This window comes from Pristiophorus japonicus, chromosome 2 (genome assembly GCF_044704955.1).
Source record: "Pristiophorus japonicus isolate sPriJap1 chromosome 2, sPriJap1.hap1, whole genome shotgun sequence".
NCBI classification, from domain to species: domain Eukaryota; kingdom Metazoa; phylum Chordata; class Chondrichthyes; family Pristiophoridae; genus Pristiophorus; species Pristiophorus japonicus.
Genome location: NC_091978.1, coordinates 176134203 through 176153560, shown reverse-complemented (window position 1 = coordinate 176153560; position 19358 = coordinate 176134203).

Below are 19358 nucleotides of genomic sequence, written 5' to 3'. Positions count from 1 at the left end.
ATAGTGTTCACCACAAAGACTGCAGCAGTTCAAGGAGAAAACCCACCACCGGCCCAGGGATGGGCAATAAATGCCACCTTGACACTGTCGCCCACATCCCAAGAGCAAATGTAAAAATTTACAGGGGAAAATGTAACTTTGCCCGAAACAGGTGCAAAGTCGGCAAAATGGCTGCACCACCCGCCCGTCCGACCAAAGCATCATCAGGAAGCTTGAACCTGTTTTAAGCTTGTGCCTCTTTTGTGGGAGGGCAAAAATCAGCCCGGGAAAGAAGTCACTATCAGCTGCATTTGGGGTTGGGATTACGGTGAAAATGTGTCCTCAGTGGTTCACTTCCCATCTGCTCACTAATCACTCATGCTTCCCACTTCCTCACTCCCATTGCATCCATAACCTTTCACTTTCTAACTATCTATTCTCCTTCTTTCAGTACCTCATTTCTATCACTACTCCTAGCTCTTTCTCTTGGAACTATTCACTCAGCCCCTGTATTATCTCCTCACCTATTCTTAACGATCCATCCACTGTCCCCCATTCCCTTCCCCCCCCACTTTAAGGTGGGTGCTGATGCCAGAGATCCCCACACCCTGAGCCACTTTCCCTCTTCCCCTCCTTTTCCTAACCTCTCTTCCTATATCAAAAGCAAAATATTGCAAATGCTGGAAATCTGAAATTTAAAAAAATGCTGGAAATACTCAGCAGGTCAGGCAGCATTTGCAGAGAGAGAAACAGAGTTAATGTTTCAGATCGATGACCCTTCATCAGAACTGGGATCTGCGAAGGGTCATCCACCTGAAACGTTAACTCTGTTTCTCGCTCCACAGATGCTGCCTGACCTGCTAAATATTTCCAGCATTTTCTGTTTTTATTTCTCTCTTCCTATCTGTTTATTTCAGAGATTTGGTTTGCTTACAAAATCCCTAAAAAGGGATCAGGTGGCATAGCTTATTCTTCTTATTTACACGCAGGAGCTAAGGTTAAGTTGAAGGCAAGATCTGCTATAGCTGTAACTCTAAATGTTCATTTGCTGATTGTAAAATAAAGCAGCTTAATGACCCATATCTAACCTTGTCTCACTAAAGCATTAATTAGTTGGCCTACCAGAAGTTGAAGTAGTGCAAGTGGGGCTTGTGCAAAGGACATGGTATCCAGTTCGAAGAACAAAGGGTGGGTCACATTATTACATAATTAGATAGTGGGCAGTATGGATAAACTCCTTAAAATAAGAGATATGTGATCCACTTCCAGGAATGACTTATATTGCTGAATGCAAGACAGTATCTAAAGATCTACGGTCAAAATTTTGTAGCAGTTACCAATTGAACCAAGATGACACTAGCAGTTCAGCATTTCAGATCACTGTATTCCTACCTTTGGAAAATGGACTTATCTACATCCAGACTGAATAGATGATGGTCTTTTTTGGCCTGTTGGCTGAAAGAGCTCTTACTGGAAGGAATCTGGGCAGTATGTGTCCATTTCCTTGTAAGAGCATGTCAGTAGCAAATAACACACAATTTGGCACTAAGTAACATTAACTTGGCAGTCTCATTCATAAGTGCACAAGATGGCTTTTGTGGGAAATTCATTCTTCTACCCGCCTGAAGTTGGGGTTACACAACAATGTTGGGAAAGAATAAAGGAAGCTTTATTCCCTGTGTTACATGCCTGGCATGGAAGCACTCAATGCTGACACTGTTCAAAAATAGAAAAATATTTTGTTTTCTACTACTGACATATCTCATTGTGATGAGCAAAAATCCAAAAGAAAATCCGTCAACACATTTTGGTATGTACTGATTTACAAATTTGTTGTTTATTGTGGTATACAAAATGGTTGGTATTAATTTTAAATTATGTTCATTTAGCTATTTCTGAGCAGCTACTCTAACTAAAAGGCATTAAGTTGCATTCATCATAGCGCTGGAGTAGTACACACTATGCAGACTGAATCATCAACACAGTCTCCAGTCATTTCATTTAAAGTGAAGTCTGCTGCTAAAAACCAAAAGTTACTATTCAGATAAGTTACCTTTCAAAACTTAGCAAAAGTACACTGTATAAAAATAATATTATACCTCAAAAGAATACAGTGCCTTTATCCATATTTACCTAACATTTAGGGATGGCTTAGTAAATCTATATTAAGATTTGCAAATAGCTCGCCAGGAGGTTATCTAAAATGGTAGATAAATGTGGCACCAAATGTTTTATAGTCTGGAAACTAACTCCTGTAAAATTTAACCTTTGTCAGTTTTAAATGAAAACACAAACTGAGCTGTAAAATAGCCTATGTTACTAAAGCCTTTGCTGACAAAATATCCTTTTTCTGCATTGTATAATTCAAAAAACCTGAACAGGAATAAAAGCATGAATTCAAATGTCAGCCTGGAAAAAGCAGTTTCAACCGTTCTGTTACTGAAAGCTTCCTCTCTGCAGTGTCACCTCATTATTGCACTAAACAGAGGAACCATCATTTCAGTATAGACCTGTAAACAAATTTTTGTAAAAAAGCTACTCATTGCATCTGTGATTCTTACCTTCAGGTGGGAGGAAGAAATCAGACAAACAGATAATGTAAACAGCCAGAGCAATTGTTATTATTTTCATGAGGACCATTCTTGCCATTGTTCTTTCAGCACATAGTCCGAGAGTGCTAAGTTCTTGTCTGTCTGTCTGTGGTAAGTTCCTTCCTCTTCTCATTCAATTGCACTAAGGAGGGGTGGTAATAAAACTTTATGGTGATTTTTCATTTGGTTGTTAATTTTTTAAATAAGTACAATTTTGAATTGCATCAGTTTGTAGTAATATGTCATGAATTTGTGTATCAATGTTACAATACATATAAATATTGTATTAAAAACTTTGAGCTACTACCCTCAATGGCTCAGCTGTTTAAAGCAGTGAGCAGCTGTTCCATACATAACAAGAAGGTGCCAAATTCACTTTCAGATCTATGTTGACTTAGCTGATTGCAGCTAGCATGATAATATAGGTTTGGCTTAGTTGGTAGCACACTTGCCTCTGAGTGAGTTGTGGGTTTAAGCCCCACTGTGAACTTGAACACAAAAGCAAGGCTGACATGAGTGCAGTGCATAAAGAGTGCTATATTGTCAGAGGGACTATTGTTTGGATGAGATGTTAAGCCACCTGCAGAGGTAGATGTAAACGATCCCAAGAGCAGAGAGTTGTCCTGTTCTCCTGACCAACATTCCTCCTTCAACCAATACCATCAAAGCAAAAATAATTGGGTTATCTGGTATTTCATTTGCTGTTCGTGGGACTTTTCTGTAAAGCAATTGACTGCCACATTTGTAATAATAATGACCAAAGTTCAAAAGTGTTCCTTTGATTGAAAAGGGAGAGAAAATAACGTTTAAATAATTGGGATGAACATGCCATTTACTAGTTTGTACCAATGTTTTTGGCATGGATTTCCCTTGAGGGCGGCTAGTAAATCTCTTCACTTACCATCAGAATGGCTCTGTGGTATTTTCACTTTTATTATGGTGTAGATTTAGCTGTCAAATCAAATCCAAATTTCAATGATGATCAAAATGGCATTGGACTGAGCTACTTTAAATTTTGCAAATGAGCCTCGTGATATTAACACCAATAGTTGGAAATATGTCTTATCTTATTCTTTTAGTGCAGCATGGTATCCATCCGACTTGGATCCCATATTCATCCATAGTCATGTTGATCTTGTTTCCTGCATTCTAAGTATTATAGCATGGTCTTCACGGAGTGGTCTTAAACGGCGTGCACTTAAAACATCGTGTTAAAGTTGGGAATTTGGAGAGAGCGGAAGTATTGGGTGAGTAATGGCTGTAAAGAATGAAATTTAGTTTCACATTTTGAATTTAATTTAGAACTTTAAAAACTGTAGTTACCAGAAACTGCCTGTCAGTGACAGTTAACTGTCAATCAGCAGTAAGTGGTTGTCTAAATAGTTGCTAATTACTGAGAGCAGGGAGCTGAGTCAGCACTTGTAACTTGGGTGTGGCTCAAAGGCTTATAAAAGTAAACTATTTCTGCTGATGCACAGAGTGATTTTAAACAGAGTGTTAAAGTTGGGAATTTGAAGAGAGTGGAAAATCAGAGCAGAGGAGGAAGGAGGAAGGAGGTACTGCTTTTTGCCTCCAATACTGGTTTCTGTTACAGGTAAATATTTAATTTAATCTACATATAACTTAAACTAGATATGGTAATTAGTTAAAAAAAACTAAACTAAAAGCTAATTTTGATCCAGGAGACAATCACACCACTTGGGTTAGGTAGTGGTCAGGGTTAGGAGTGTGTGACAGTGACTCAGACAGGTAAGGAGACCCCAGGTGTCATGCTGGAGGAAATTTGCCCTTATGCAACAAGTACAAGGTTCATGATGCCTGTGTGGATGAAGGAAAAGCCTGCAGGTTTGGATGAGAAAACTGAGCATGGCACCATGGTACAGGAGGCCATTCAAGTGGGGGGATTGAAAAGTAATATTGTAGTGATAGATTCACAGAGCACACAGCACACAAGTTTTTAAGATGGAGCAGCTTTCCGGAACTCTCTATGGAAGCTGTTTCTTGTCAGCTGACTTGTTTATTAAACACTCTGATGCAGTAACACAATACGTCCACAGTGTGGAGCTGCAGACATTACACTTCTCCCTCCTTAATGAACAAGTTATTATAACAACAATCATCATACTTAACTTGCATGGTTATACATAACAAAGGATATGGACTTATTTTGCCATATTTACAAATTAAGCTTAACCACTTGTTTTTTGTTCTGAAGAGGATACCTTCGCTCTCTAACAGAACCTTCCAAACCTGGTGTCAAACTTAAACTTAATTGAGGCTGATCCTGAGGAAAGTTTTCCTCTAAGGGATGCCCTTGATTTTCATTTGAACTCACTCTAACTTCAGACTGTTTGTTTTCCTGACTCAGACTCAGATTTAAATTCTGATTTTCTCTTGGATTTGTTTCCAGTCCATTAGATGTAGGCTATTCTACTGGTGTATCAAAACTATCTGATGAGTCAGAAATAATTGAATCATTCCCATCTCCAACTCCTTCCAGGTCTGTAGGTAAAATATGAACAAACCTAACCTGTCCATGAGCAAACATCTTGACCAAAGATGTGCGAGGATCACATATCTTCACCACTCTTCCTAGTAACCATGGTAATGGTTCTTCACTCTCCTGATTTAATTTCACACCTCTCTTTTACTCTACCTCTATCATGATTCTCTTTCTGTCTTAATTGTGTCTCTTCTATGGACTGTGCCAAATTTGGTTTTAACAACGAGAATCTGATTTGTGGCTATCATTTGAGAAACAACCCTGCTGGTGTTCTACCAGTAGTTGTATGAGGAGTATTACGATAGGTTATATTGTGATCCAATGACAACTGTCGTTTCCTTGGATTTGGATCCAACATTTGTTTTATGAGGGCACATTTTACAATTTGTACAGTGTGCTCTGCTGCACCATTCGAAGCAGGGTGGTACGGTGGAACCTTGATATGTTTCACACCATTTTTGCTCGTGAACTGTGCAAATTCTTCTGAACGAAATTGTGGTCTATTATCAGAAACAATTTCTTCTAGGAGGCCAAATGAAGAAAATAAACTTCGCAAAATGTCTAATGCTTTACTTGTTGTTATTTTCCACATTGGAACACCTCGACCCACTTTGAGTGGCTATCAATCACAATGAACAATTGTTGTCCTTCTAACTCAGCAAAATCAATATGTAGCCTTTGCCACACCCTGGGAGGCCATTTCCATGGCTGTAATGGTACTGGGTGGTTGCTTGCTTACCGATTGACATGTCGTACACTGACTCACAATGTATTCTATATCTTTATCAAGACCTGGCCACCATAAATAACTATGTGCAAAACTCTTGGTCAAGCACATTCCCAGGTTCTGGTCATTGTAAGATTCGAAAATCCACGGCCGCATTTTATTCGAACACGCAAAGGACAAGAAAACTACCATGGGATCATCCTATATATTTTAAATGAACATTTTTGGCCAAGTAAAATCCTCAGACCAGGCAGGTTGGGAAACGTGTGGGTGGATACAGACATTGTGGAGTCTGGCTCACAAGCGAGACAGAGGCACTGGCAAATGGGGGAAAAGTGCATTGTGGCAGGCCAATCAGGGGTCGAGTTGGGCCTGAAGCAGGGAAATCCTCAATCAATGGGGACTACCGGCACAGTTTGAAAATATGACTCACCCCTAATGAATGTGGACCATCATCTACCTAATGGCCCATCAAAGGGGAGGCCCAAACCGATTGACTCCCAGGACTGTAACAATGGACCAGCAGACTTTGAGGCACCAATGTGCACTGAAACAATACCCCTGTCCTCACACCTATCTGTATCTGTGACATCTTCTGATTAAATATTCAAAGCTATCTCCCCGCCCAAACTTAAACGATGGACCACCAACTGAGTTTGAGTGCGAAAAGGCCAGAACTAAATTGGATACAAAGATAGGAGCTACGGTGGTGGTGGTGGTAAAAATAATGCAGTTTTGGCGCAAAGATGAACTGACTATAAGGAAAGCTGCAAAAACACATGGTGTGGGAGCAGGTTGAGTCAGCTTTTCACAGGGCCCTTGCTCTGGGGAAGGTGTGCTTAACTCCAGCAGTTTTTTTGCTTAGGAGCCAACAGAGAGGCAAATAGAAGAAAACGACGTAACATCGAGGAGGAAAACCAACCGACCAACAACGTAAAACCCACCCCAGAGGGACCCCGAGCTGAAATAAGTGCCCCCCAGAACCCTGTAGTTGATAGGATTATGAGTATAGCCCAAACCCACTTGCAGACTCAATTTAGGATAGGAATTGGTAAGAAGGGTGGAAGTGGGAGGTGTGGTTGTGTATGAATGGAATGTTTTAACCTCTTATTTTCTCCTTCCCTGTTGCGAGATTTTTCGTGTTGTTGAGTGAGATTGTGCCATTACAGCTATTTATGACCTCTTCCTATGCCCTCTATCTTGGTGTTTACTATTCTAAATAAACAACATTAGCCATTTTGTACTCTTACCCACTGTGTCTGGTGCCTCATTACTCACCCATCCTCATAAATCGCACATACAGAACCCCAGGGGAGTGTGAATTCGAACCCACACCCCAAGCTCCCCTTACAAGTCATGGAGGTCTCCTAATATTTTGGACCTGAATTTATTTGTCTAACCACTCTTGCACCCCACATGATACAATCTTTATCAACTGATAATTCATTCCTATGAATGAAGAATGGATGAATTTCTTTGTCTGTTACCTGGTTTGGCCATCCATTTACAATATAATCATATACCTTTGACATCACTGGGTCATGTTTGGTTGCTCTACCAATCTCTTCAGCTGTGACTGGCAGTTCATCAATGTATGAAAAATAGAACACTTCTTCCCTATCGGGTGTAACTTGTGATGGGGAAGGAAATCTAGCCATAGCATCAGCATTACTGTGATCAGCTGATCGTCTATATTCAATATCACATATATATGCTGACAAAATCAAAGCCCATCTCTGCATTCGGGCTGCAGCTAATGTTGGAACTGGGAACTTTGGATGGAGGATTGCTGTCAGGGGCTTATGGTCCGTAACGATGGTAAACTTTTATGACCATACAAGTATTTGTGGAACTTCTTGACCCCAAAAATTAATGCCAAAGCTTCCCTTTCGATTTGCGCATAATTACTCTCACTGGCACTGAGAGTGCATGAAGCAAAAGCAATTGGTCTCTCCTCCCCACTACGTGATACATGAGAGATCACTGCCCCAACTCCATATGGAGAGGCATCACATGCTAGCTTGATCTCCTTAGATACGTCATAGTGAACTAACATGGTGCCCTCTACCAATTTACTTTTACACTTCTTGAATGCTGTATTGCATTCTTTTGATCACTTCCACTGGACCTGTTTTTTCAATGGTTCATTCAGTGGATGTGATACTGTAGCCAAATTTGGTAGGAACTTCCCATAATAGTTCAAAAGACCCAAAAATGATCGAAGTTCAGTGACATTCTTGGGAGTGGGTGCATTTCTGATTGCATCCAGCTTTCCCATGGTCAGATGTGATCCCTCTTTGTCTATTCTGTACCCTAAGTACTCCACTGACTTTTGAAATAACTCACTTACGAGCAGACACTCATACTCTGTGCTTCTCTAGCCATTTGAGGACTTCATTCAATATGTTATCATGAATTTGCCTGTTTAATGCTGAAATTAGTATGTCATCTAAATAACATACTACTCCTTCAATACCTTGCAAAATCTGGTTCACTACCCCTTGGAATATGGCAGGGGCGGAAGACACTGCAAATGCTAGCCTATTAAATTGATATAGGCCTAGATGAGTTATAGTCAAGCATGACTTGGACTCCTCATCTAGTTCAAGCTGTAAGTAGGCATTTGTAAGATCCAACTTTGAGAAGATCTGACCAACTTTCAGTGTTGAGAACAAATCTTCTACATTTGGCAATGTATTGGGCATATTACCCTCTAGAACCTGGTTTACGATTACTTTATAATCACCACACAATCTTACCTTACCATCGGACTTTGGTACAACAACAATGGGTGCAGCCCAATTACATCGATCTATCTTAGAAATAATGCTCTCGGTCTCTACTCTTTTGAGTTCTTGCTCAACTTTCTCCTTGAGTGCATATGGTATGGAACGTGGCTTGCAATAAACCAATCTAGCATCCTTCTGTATCCTGACACTCGCCTTGAAGCCTTGGATCGGACTGCCCATTTCGCAGAACACTTTCGGATACTTCTTGATGACATCATCCGTTGATGCAAATCTCATTTCAACACAAAATCTCACTCCAATCCAGCTTCAGTAATCCCAACCAATTTCTTCCTCGTAAGGCAGGCTTGTCTCCTGCCATTACTATTAGAGGCAAGTTCTGAAATTGATCCTTGTATTTCACCGGTTCAGTGATACGACATACCATAGGAATGTTCTCTCCCAAGTAGCCTCGCTGCTCTATCTTGGATTTCTCCAGTTGGAAATCACACAATTTGTCGCGGTATAGCGACTCCGGTACGACACTCACGAATGCACCCTTGTCGATTTCCATGGGTAACTTGAATCCCGCAACATCTATGTGGATTATGATACTTTTCGAATCACTGTCCGTTAACCTTGTGCTCCTGATGACGTTTTAACTCTAACATCTCCTCATCCTGTTGTTGTTCTTTCATGCTATGCAGTCTCTGGGGAAGAAACACTGCCTTCACGTATGGACAATTTTGAGCAATCCCAGGCACCGATAGCAGCTCTTCAATGCTCTATTACAATTTCCAGTTTGAGACTTTGGGCCCCCACTGCCTTTTACTTTGCACCTGCAGGCGATTCACCTCGGTTGTCTGACGACTGAAAATAGTATGATATTCTCGGGAATAACGGTCGGCCATGCTCATCGATCTAGCTGTCTGACAAGCTTTATCAAAAGTCAAGACAGGCATTGTCAATAACTTTCTTCTGATCACATTTTTCATCCCACAAACAAAATGGTCCCGCAATGCTCGGTTCTGAAAGTTTCCGAAATTACAGTAAATCGATAGCTTTTTTAATGCTACAATGTACTCATTGATATTTTCATCGGCCTTTTGATTTCGTATATCGAAACTGTTATATATGTGAACTTGTATTTACTCTGTACAGCCACCAGAGGGCTCATCCCCTGGAGTCCCAAGGGATCCCATAATCCCTTGGGAGCACAGGTATTTAAGGAGGCCTCACAGGTTGAAGAAGCATTCTGGAGACCTCCAATAAAAGACTACGGTCACACTTTACTTTGAGCTCAGTGTTCAATCTGACTCTTTCTCCATACATAACAGAAACGATAGCTTTCAGCAATTTCCAAGGGTACGGGGTTGTAGTGCTGTTCCAGCTTAGTTAAAATCTCCTTAAGCGTTGTGTCCTTTGGCTCGGCAGGCACAAGCAAATTTATCAGCGTTTCATCCAACTCCGGTCCAGCTTTAGTTAAGAAAATAGCTCTTTTCCGTTCCAACACCACCCGTTTCTGGTCTGCATCCATTGGGACTTCGATTTATGTTATTTGCAGTGAAATACATTTCTACCGATCGACATACACTTTGAATCTTTCCCGGTCGCGTTTATATTTCCCTAAATGTCCCATCACTCCCATAGGTGCAGCCATTTTGAGTCTGGCAGTTCAAACAGTGTGCTCATAATTTACCTCGCATTTGTAGCTGTAATCAGAACAGAGACGCTCTCAAAGTCTCTCAGTCAGCTGGTTGAATCCTTCACCAACAAAAATTTCAGCTTTGTTTTATCCAATTATCCCATTCGTCGTCTCCATTTGTGATAGATTCACAGAGCACACAGCACACAAGCTTTTAAAATGGAGCTGCTTTCTGGAACTCTCTGTGGAAGCTGCTTGTCAGATGACCTGATTTGTTTATTAAAGACTCTGGCGCAGTAACACAATACGTCTACAGTTTGGAGCTACGGACATTACAGTAGGGAACTGTATAGGCAGGGGGATAGACACTCTGCCACAATGACCGGGACTTCGGATGGCTGTGTTGCCTGCCCAGTGCCAGGGTTAAGGATATCTCTTTGCGGCTGGCGAAGAAATTTGAATGGGTGAGGATCCAACTATCATGGTCCATGTAAGAACCAATGACATAGGTAGAAGTAGGAATGAGGTTCTGCTGAGAGTTTGGGGAGTTAGGGTCCAAATTAAAATGCACAACCTCTAGGGTAATAATCTCTGGATTGTTACCTGAGCCACATGCAAATTGGCAGAGGGAGAAGCATATTAGAGAGTTAAATGCATGGCTCAAAGAGCGGTGTGGAAGGAAATGGTTTTGATTCATGGGGCACTGGCATAAGAACTGAGGAAAGAGGGAGCTGTTCCGTTGGGACAGGTTCCACTTAAACCGAGCTGGGACCAGTGACCTGATAAATCGAATAACTAGGGCTGTAGATAGGGCTTTAAAATAAAAAGGGGAACGGGTCAAGTGAGGGGAAATATTATAAATCTAAAGAAAAGTCAAGGCAATGTAGCACTGTAGCGATTTGGGTAAAGATATGTAGAGTGTGACAGGAAGGGACAGAGAATTTAACGGTAATAATGCATCAGAGAATAAGGTGAAAGCAGGGAATAATGGTAAAAAGTTCAAATTAAAGGCTCTTTATCTGAATGCATGAAGCATTCGTAACAAGATAAATGAATTTGTGGGACAAGTAGAGATAAATGGGTTTGATCTAATAACCGTGATAGAGATGTGGTTACAAGGTGACCAAGGTTGGGAACTAAATATTCCATGTGACTTGACATTTCAAAAAGACTGGCAGAATGGAAAAGGAAGAGCTATCCCTGACAATAAAGAATGACCTAAGGACAGTAGTGAGCAAGGATCTTGGCTTGGAAGATCAGGAAGTAGAATTAGTATGGATGGAGATAAGAAATAACAAGGGGCAGAAAACACTGGTGGAAATAGTTTATAGACCCCTTAAAAGTAGCTATACCATTGGACAGGTTATTAATCAAAAAATAATAGGAGCTTGTAACAAAGATAATACAATAATCATGGGGGACTTTATTCTTCATATAGACTGGGCAAATCAAATTGGCAAACATAGTTTGGAGGATGTGTTCATGCATTCGAGACAGTTTCCTAGAACAATACGTCATGGAACTAACCAGAGAACAGGCTATTTTAGATCTTGTATTATGTAATGAGATAGGGTTAATTAGTAATCTCATAGTAAAGGATCCTCTGTGGAAGAGTGATCATAATATGATAAAAATTTCACATTAAGGCCTAGAAATTCATGACTCCCACAAAAGTTGCTGGTGCCTCTGTGGCCAGGGGTTAACAGCTGCCAAAAATGATGCCACTAGCAGGTTTGAAAAAATGACGCTGGGGACTAATTATCATTAGCTCAATGGAACGCCTTCTTGGTGGCATTGCTCCCGGCATTAGTCCCTAATGTGTTGTGCCCAAGCGGCATTGCTGCTTCAACAACCTCTGAAAGTGAAACTGTGATTTCAGAAAGCATTGTGGGATCTTAAACGGGCAACGGATTGTTGTTTTCTTAAAGGGGCAATGCCTTCTGAAATGATCAAAATAAAAATGATGTAAAAATATGTAGTTTTTACTCCTTACAGCTCAAATGCCTTCTGAAACAAAAAATTTAAATTAATAAGAATTCCCAAATGGGACAGTTCTTAAAGCTGAATTATCTTCCGCATCTAAAAAAAATGTGAAAAGTACTTCAGCACGAACACAAATGACTCAGCAAGCCAGGGAGGAGGCACCCAGGGTCTCACACGCAGCACTCCAGCTTTGTGCAGGGGGTCATAAGAACAAAAGAAATAGGAGCAGGAGTAGGTGACCTGGCTCCTCGAGCCTGCTCCACCATTTAATAAGATCATGGCTGATCTGATCATGGCTCCATTTCCCTGCCCGCTCCCCACTGGTCAACACTACAAGAGAGCTTCTCTACCCACAGGGGCTAGGAGGCCCTCCAGTAAGAATGCTGTGGGACCACATCACTGAAGCCATGACTACCAGAAGTATCACCCACCACCTGGCTCCAGTGCCCAAAGAAACTTAAGGATCTCAGACCAGTGGTCAAGGTCAGTAAATGCATCTTCAAAAGCCATCTTCTACCAACTGCACCACTAGCCTTATACATTTCTCAATGCATGACCCGCCTCCCCCACCACCAGCCAATCATTCACCTACCAACAATCGGTACCAATCACGAGGCACATCTCCCATTCTAGCTTCCCCTCACCCCCTTGGAGGAGACAGTGCTGGCCATTCTTGGCAGGGCCATGACTGAGACCTTGGTAAATGGCAGGGCTGAAAGGATACAAGATGCTGGTATCCTCATATGTTATCCTACTTCTTGCATGCACCTCTTGTTTTCCTGCCCTTCCCTCACCACAACTCCACCTATCTGCTATCCTCATTAACACACCCAAGAAATACAGCCTTCCCAGCCAGTAGTTGGCCAAGAAGATGGACAGGAGAGAGAAGAAAGAGAAGAAGAAGAAACACCTTTGCTCATTTCAACACTCCCAGCCACCAGCACCTCGAGGTCGACCAGCAAGGCTATTTGCAGTGTCCCCCACTTGAAAGTCAGCAGCCTTCCACCAGCCATGCTGTAGGCACTGGGGTAGCTCTGCGTGACATCAGTAGGATAGGCAAAGGCACAAACAAGACCGTCACAAAGAGAATGTGTAAGAGTGATGAGTTGATTTCTTGATGTCATATTGGATGGATAGTTGTATAAAATTGGATTGGAAAGTTTGCTTTGTGGTGGCTTTTATTTCAGCATTGTGGCCAAGGGGACACTGTGATGGTCAGTAACAGAGGGAAGGTAAGGTGTGGGACAAATGTTGAAAGGGGAATTAGGGTTGTAGTCGCTGGTACCGCAAGTGGATGCTTCCATTCCGGATATCCCGACCAGAAAGTAGCTGTCTGGGTTGCGTCTTTCTTCTGCTTCCTTCTTCTTGGCTTCCTCCTCTTCTGTGTCTTCCTCTCCTGCATCTTCCTCTTCTGTGCCTTCCCCTTCCCTCTGCGAGCGGATGCTGTAAATCTGAAATAAAAGAATAGAATGTTAGAAATACTCAGCAGGTCAGGTAGCATCTCGAACTGAGATGTGAATTCTGTTTCTCTCTCCACAGATGTTGCCTGACCTGCTGAGTATTTCTAGCATCTTCTGTCTTCTCAAAGGCTTTCCTTTACCATCTGAGGCCTTGCAAGTATGCAGCAGCACACCCTGCACTCCCTGCACACTTGATAAACTTTTAACATATATTGCACCAAGCCACTGCATCAATAAAACAATTTTAAAATCCAGTCCAAAAGCTTTATTGCAAACTTCCCTGAATGATGCGTGTGTCCATTTTAAGAGGTGCTGACAGCACCTCTATCAACTTGCTGAACACTGGTTTTCATGGTAACCTTAGGACCCAGCGCTGAACTCAGCGCTAAGGTCCAAGTTTGTAGAGCTGATGTTAAATCAGCGTGCGCGTTACCCTCTCTTAAATTACATTTCCAGGGCTGGTGCTGCTATTGGCAGCACTAAGGCTGTCACTAAAATGCTGCCCACCAAGTCCCGTGCCATAGAAAGGCGCTAAAGTGGCGGCTGCTATTTTTACACCGGATCGCAGCGAACACTAGCAGTAAGTGGGCCAATTTATAGGCTTTAAACTTAAATAAAGCCAATTACATAGATATGGGGGTGAGTTTGGAAGGTAGATTAGGAAATTAGATTAAAAGATATGACGGTAGATAAGCAGTGGTACACATTTTTAAAAAATAGAAACATAGAAAATAGGTGCAGGAGTAGGCCATTCGGCCTTTCGAGCCTGCACCGCCATTCAATAAGATCATGGCTGATCATTCCCTCAGTACCCCTATCCTGCTTTCTCTCCATACCCCTTGATCCCCTTAGCCGTAAAGTCATATCAAACTCCCTCTTGAATATATTCAATGAACTGGCATCAACAACACTCTGTGGCAGGGAATTCCACAGGTTAACAACTCTCTGAGTGAAGAGGTTTCTCCTCATCTCGGTCCTAAATGGCCTACCCCTTATCCTAAGACTGTGTCCCCTGGTTCTGGACTTCCCCAACATCGGGAACAATCTACCCGCATCTAACCTGTCCCGTCCCGTCAGAATCTTGTATGTTTCGATGAGACCCCCTCATCCTTCTAAACTCCAATGTATAAAGACCCAGTTGATCCAGTCTCTCCTCATATGTCAGTCCAGCCATCCCGGGAATCAGTCTGGTGAACCTTCGCTGCACTCCCTCAATAGCAAGAACGTCCTTCCTCAGATTAGGAGACCAAAACTGAACACAATATTCCAGGTGAGGCCTCACCAAGGCCCTGTACAACTCCAGTAAGACCTCCCCACTCCTATACTCAAATCCCATAGCTATGAAGGCCAACATACCATTTGCCGCCTTCACCGCCTGCTGTACCTGTATGCCAACTTTCAATGACTAATGAACCATGACACCCAGGTCTCGTTGCACCTCCCCTTTTCCTAATCTGCCACCTTTCAGATAATATTCTGTCTTAGCGTTTTTGCCCCCAAAGTGGATAACCTCACATTTATCCACATTATATTGCATCTGCCCACTCACCTAACCTGTCTAAATCGCCCTGAAGTGTCTTAGCGTCCCCCTCACAGCTCACACCGCCACCCAGTTTAGTGTCATCTGCAAACTTGGAGATATTACACTCAATTCCTTCATCCAAATCATTGATGTATATTGTAAAGAGCTGGGGTCCCAGCACTGAGCCCTGCGACACTCCACTAGTCACTGCCTGCCATTCTGAAAAAGACCCGTTTATCCCGACTCTCTGCTTCCTGTCTGCCAACCAGTTCTCTATCCACGTCAGTACATTACCCCTAATACCATGTGCTTTGAGTTTACACACCAATCTCTTGTGTGGGACCTTGTCAAAAGCCTTTTGAAAATCCAAATACACCACATCCACTGGTTCTCCCATGTCCACTCTACTAGTTACATCCTCAAAAAATTCTAGAAGATTTGTCGAGCATGATTTCCCCTTCATAAATCCATGCTGACTTGGACCAATCCTGTCACTGCTTTCCAAATGTGTTGCCATTTCATCCTTAATAATTGATTCCAACATTTTCCCCACCACTGATGTCAGGCTAACCGGTCTATAAGTATCCGCATTCTCTCTCCCTCCCTTTTGAAAAAGTGGTGTTACATTAGCTACCCTCCAGTCCATAGGAACTGATCCAGAGTCGATAGACTGCTGGAAAATGATCACCAATGCATCCACTATTTCTAGGGCTACTTCCTTAAGTACTCTGGGATACAGACCATCAGGCCCCGGGGGTTTTTCGGCCTTCATCCCTTCAATTTCCCTAACACAATTTCCCGCCTAATAAGGATTTCCTTCAGTTTCTCCTTCTCACTAGACCCTCGGTCCCCTAATACTTCCGGAAGGTTATTTGTGTCTTCCTTCGTGAAGACAGAACCAAAGTATTTGTTCAATTGGTCTGCCATTTCTTTGTTTTCCCATTATAAATTCACCTGAATCCGACTGCAATGGACCTACGTTTGTCTTCACTAATCTTTTTCTCTTCACATATCTACAGAAGCTTTTGCAGTCAGTTTTTATGTTCCTGGCAAGCTTCTTCTCGTACTCTATTTTCCCCCTCTTAATTAATCCCTTTGTCCTCCTCTGCTGAATTCTAAATTTTTCCCAGTCCTCAGGTTTGCTGCTTTTTCTGGCCAATTTATATGCCTCTTCCTTGGATTTAACATTAAATATTCCAAAATTCTCAACGAACATACCTTCCATTGAGAAATAAAAACTCCACGGGAAAAATGATCTATCAGCAGCTAACTAAAGAAGTTAAGGCTAGTATCAGATTAAAAGAGGAGGCTTACGATGCTGTGAAGACTAGTGGTAAGCCTGGCAACATAGAAACATAACATAGAAAATAGGTGCAGGAGTAGGCCATTCAGCCCTTCGAGCCTGCACCACCATTCAATAAGATAATGGCTGATCATTCATCTCAGTACCATTTTCCTGCGTCTCTCCATACCCCTTGATCCCTTTAGCCATAAGGGCCATATCTAACTCCCTCTTGAATATATCCAATGAACTGGCATCAACAACTCTCTGCAGTAGGGAATTCCACAGGTTAACAACTCTATGAGTGAAGAAGTTTCACCTCATCGCAGTCCTAAATGGCTTATCCTTTATCCTGAGACTATGTCCCCTGGTTCTGGACTTCCCCAACATCAGGAATATTCTTCCTGCATTTAACCTGTCCAGTCCCGTCAGAATTTTATATGTTTCTATGAGATCCCCTCTCATCCTTTGAAACTCCAGTGAATACAGGCCCAGTCGATCCAGTCTCTCCTCATATGTCAGTCCTGCCATCCCGGGAATCAGTCTAGTGAACCTTCGCTGCACTCCCTCAATAGCAAGAATGTCCTTGCTCAGATTAGGAGACCAACACTGAACACAATATTCCAGGTGAGGCCTCACTAAGGCCCTGTACAACTGTAGTAAGACCTCCCTGCGCCTATACTCAAATCCCCTAGCTATGAAGACCAACATGCCATTTGCCTTCTTCATCGCCTGCTGTACCTGCATGCCAATTTTCAATGACTGATGTACCAAGACACCCAGGTCTTGTTGCACCTCCCCGTTTCTTAATCTGCCGCCATTCAGATAATATTCTGCCTTTGTGTTTTTGCCACCAAAGTGGATAACCTCACATTTATCCACATTAAACTGCATCTGCCATGCGTTTGCCCACTCACCTAACCTGTCCAAGTCACCCTGCAGCCTCTTAGCATCCACCTCACAGCTCACACCGCCACCCAGCTTAGTGTCATCTGCAAACTTGGAGATATTACACTCAATTCGTTCATCTAAATCATTAATGTATATTGTAAATAGCTGGGGTCTCAGCACTGAGCCCTGCGGCACCCCACTAGTCACTGCCTGTCAATCTGAAATGGACCCGTTTATCCCAATTCTCTGCTTCTTGTCTGCTAACCAGTTCTCTATCCACATCAGTACATTAACCCCAATACCATGTGCTTTAATTTTGCACACTAATCTCTTGTGTGGGACCTTGTCAAAAGCCTTTTGAAAGTCCAAATACACCACATCCACTGGTTCTCCCTTGTCCACTCTACTAGTTACACCCTCAAAATTCTAGAAGATTTGTCAAGCATGATTTCCCTTTCATAAATCCATGCTGACTTGGACTGATCCTGTCACTGCTTTCCAAATGCGCTGCTATTTCATCTTTAATAATTGATTTCAACATTTTCCCCACTGCTGATATCAGGCTAACCAGTCTATAATTACCCGTTTTCTTTCTCCCTCCTTTCTTAAAAAGTGGTGTTACATTAGCTACCCTCCAGTCCATAGGAACTGATCCAGAGTCGATAGACTGTTGAAAAATGATCACCAATGCATCCACTATTTCTAGCACCAATTTCCTGACTAATAAGGATTTCCTTCAGTTCCTCCTTCTCACTGGACCCTCGATCCCCTAATATTTACGGAAGGTTATTTGTGTCTTCCTTCGTGAAGACAGAACCAAAGTATTTGTTTAACTGATCCACCATTTATTTGTTCCCCATTATAAATTCACCTGAATCTGACTGCAAGGGACCTACGTTTGACTTCACTAATCTTCTTCTCTTCACATATCTATAGAAGCTTTTGCAGTTAGTTTTTATGTTCCCAACAACCTTCCTCTCATACTTTATTTTCCCCCTCCTAATTAAACCATTTGTCCTCTTTTGCTGAATGCTAAATTTCTCCCAGTCCTCAGGTTTGCTGCTTTTTCTGGCCAATTGATATGCCTCCTCCTTGGATTTAACACTATCCTTAATTTCCCTTGTTAGCCACAGTTGAGCCACCTTCCTCATTTTATTTTTACTCCAGACAGGGATGTACAATTGTTGAAGTTCATCCATGTGATCTATAAATGTTTGCCATTGCCTATCCACCTTCAACCCTTTAAGTATCATTCGCCAGTTTACTTTAGCCAATTCATGTCTCATACCATTGAAGTTACCTTTCCTTAAGTTCAGGACCCTAGTCTCTGAATTAACTGTGTCACTCTCCATCTCAATAAAGAATTCTACCATATTATGGTCACTCTTGCCCAAGGGGCTTCACACAACAAGATTGCTAATTAGTCCTTTCTCATTACACATCACCCAGTCTAGGATGGCCAGCCCTCTAGTTGGTTCCTCGACATATTGGTCCAGAAAACCATCCCTGGTACACTCCAGGAATCCCTCTCCACCGCATTGCTATCAATTTGATTAGCCCAATCAATATATAGATTAAAGTCGCCCATGATTACTGCTGTACCTTTTTTTGTGCGCATCCCTAATTTCTTGTTTGATGCTGTCCCCAACCTGTCTGCTGCTGTTTGGTGGTCTGTACACAACTCCCACTAGCGTTTTCTGCCCTTTGATATTCCGTAGCTTCACCCATACCGATTCCACATCATCCAACCTAATGTCCTTCCTCTTTAGACTCCTTTTCCTTTCTGAATATCCTTCCTGAATGTTGAATACGCCTGGATGTTAAGTTCCCAGCCTTGGTCACCCTGGAGCCATATCTCCGTGATGCCAATTACATCATATCCATTAACAGCTATCTGCACAGTTAATTCATCCACCTTATTACGAATACTCCTCGCATTGAGGCACAGAGCCTTCAGGCTTGTCCTTTTAGCACACTTTGCCCCTTTAGAATTTTGTTGTAATGTGGCCCTTTTTGCTTTTTGCCTTGGGTTTCTTTGCTCTCCACTTT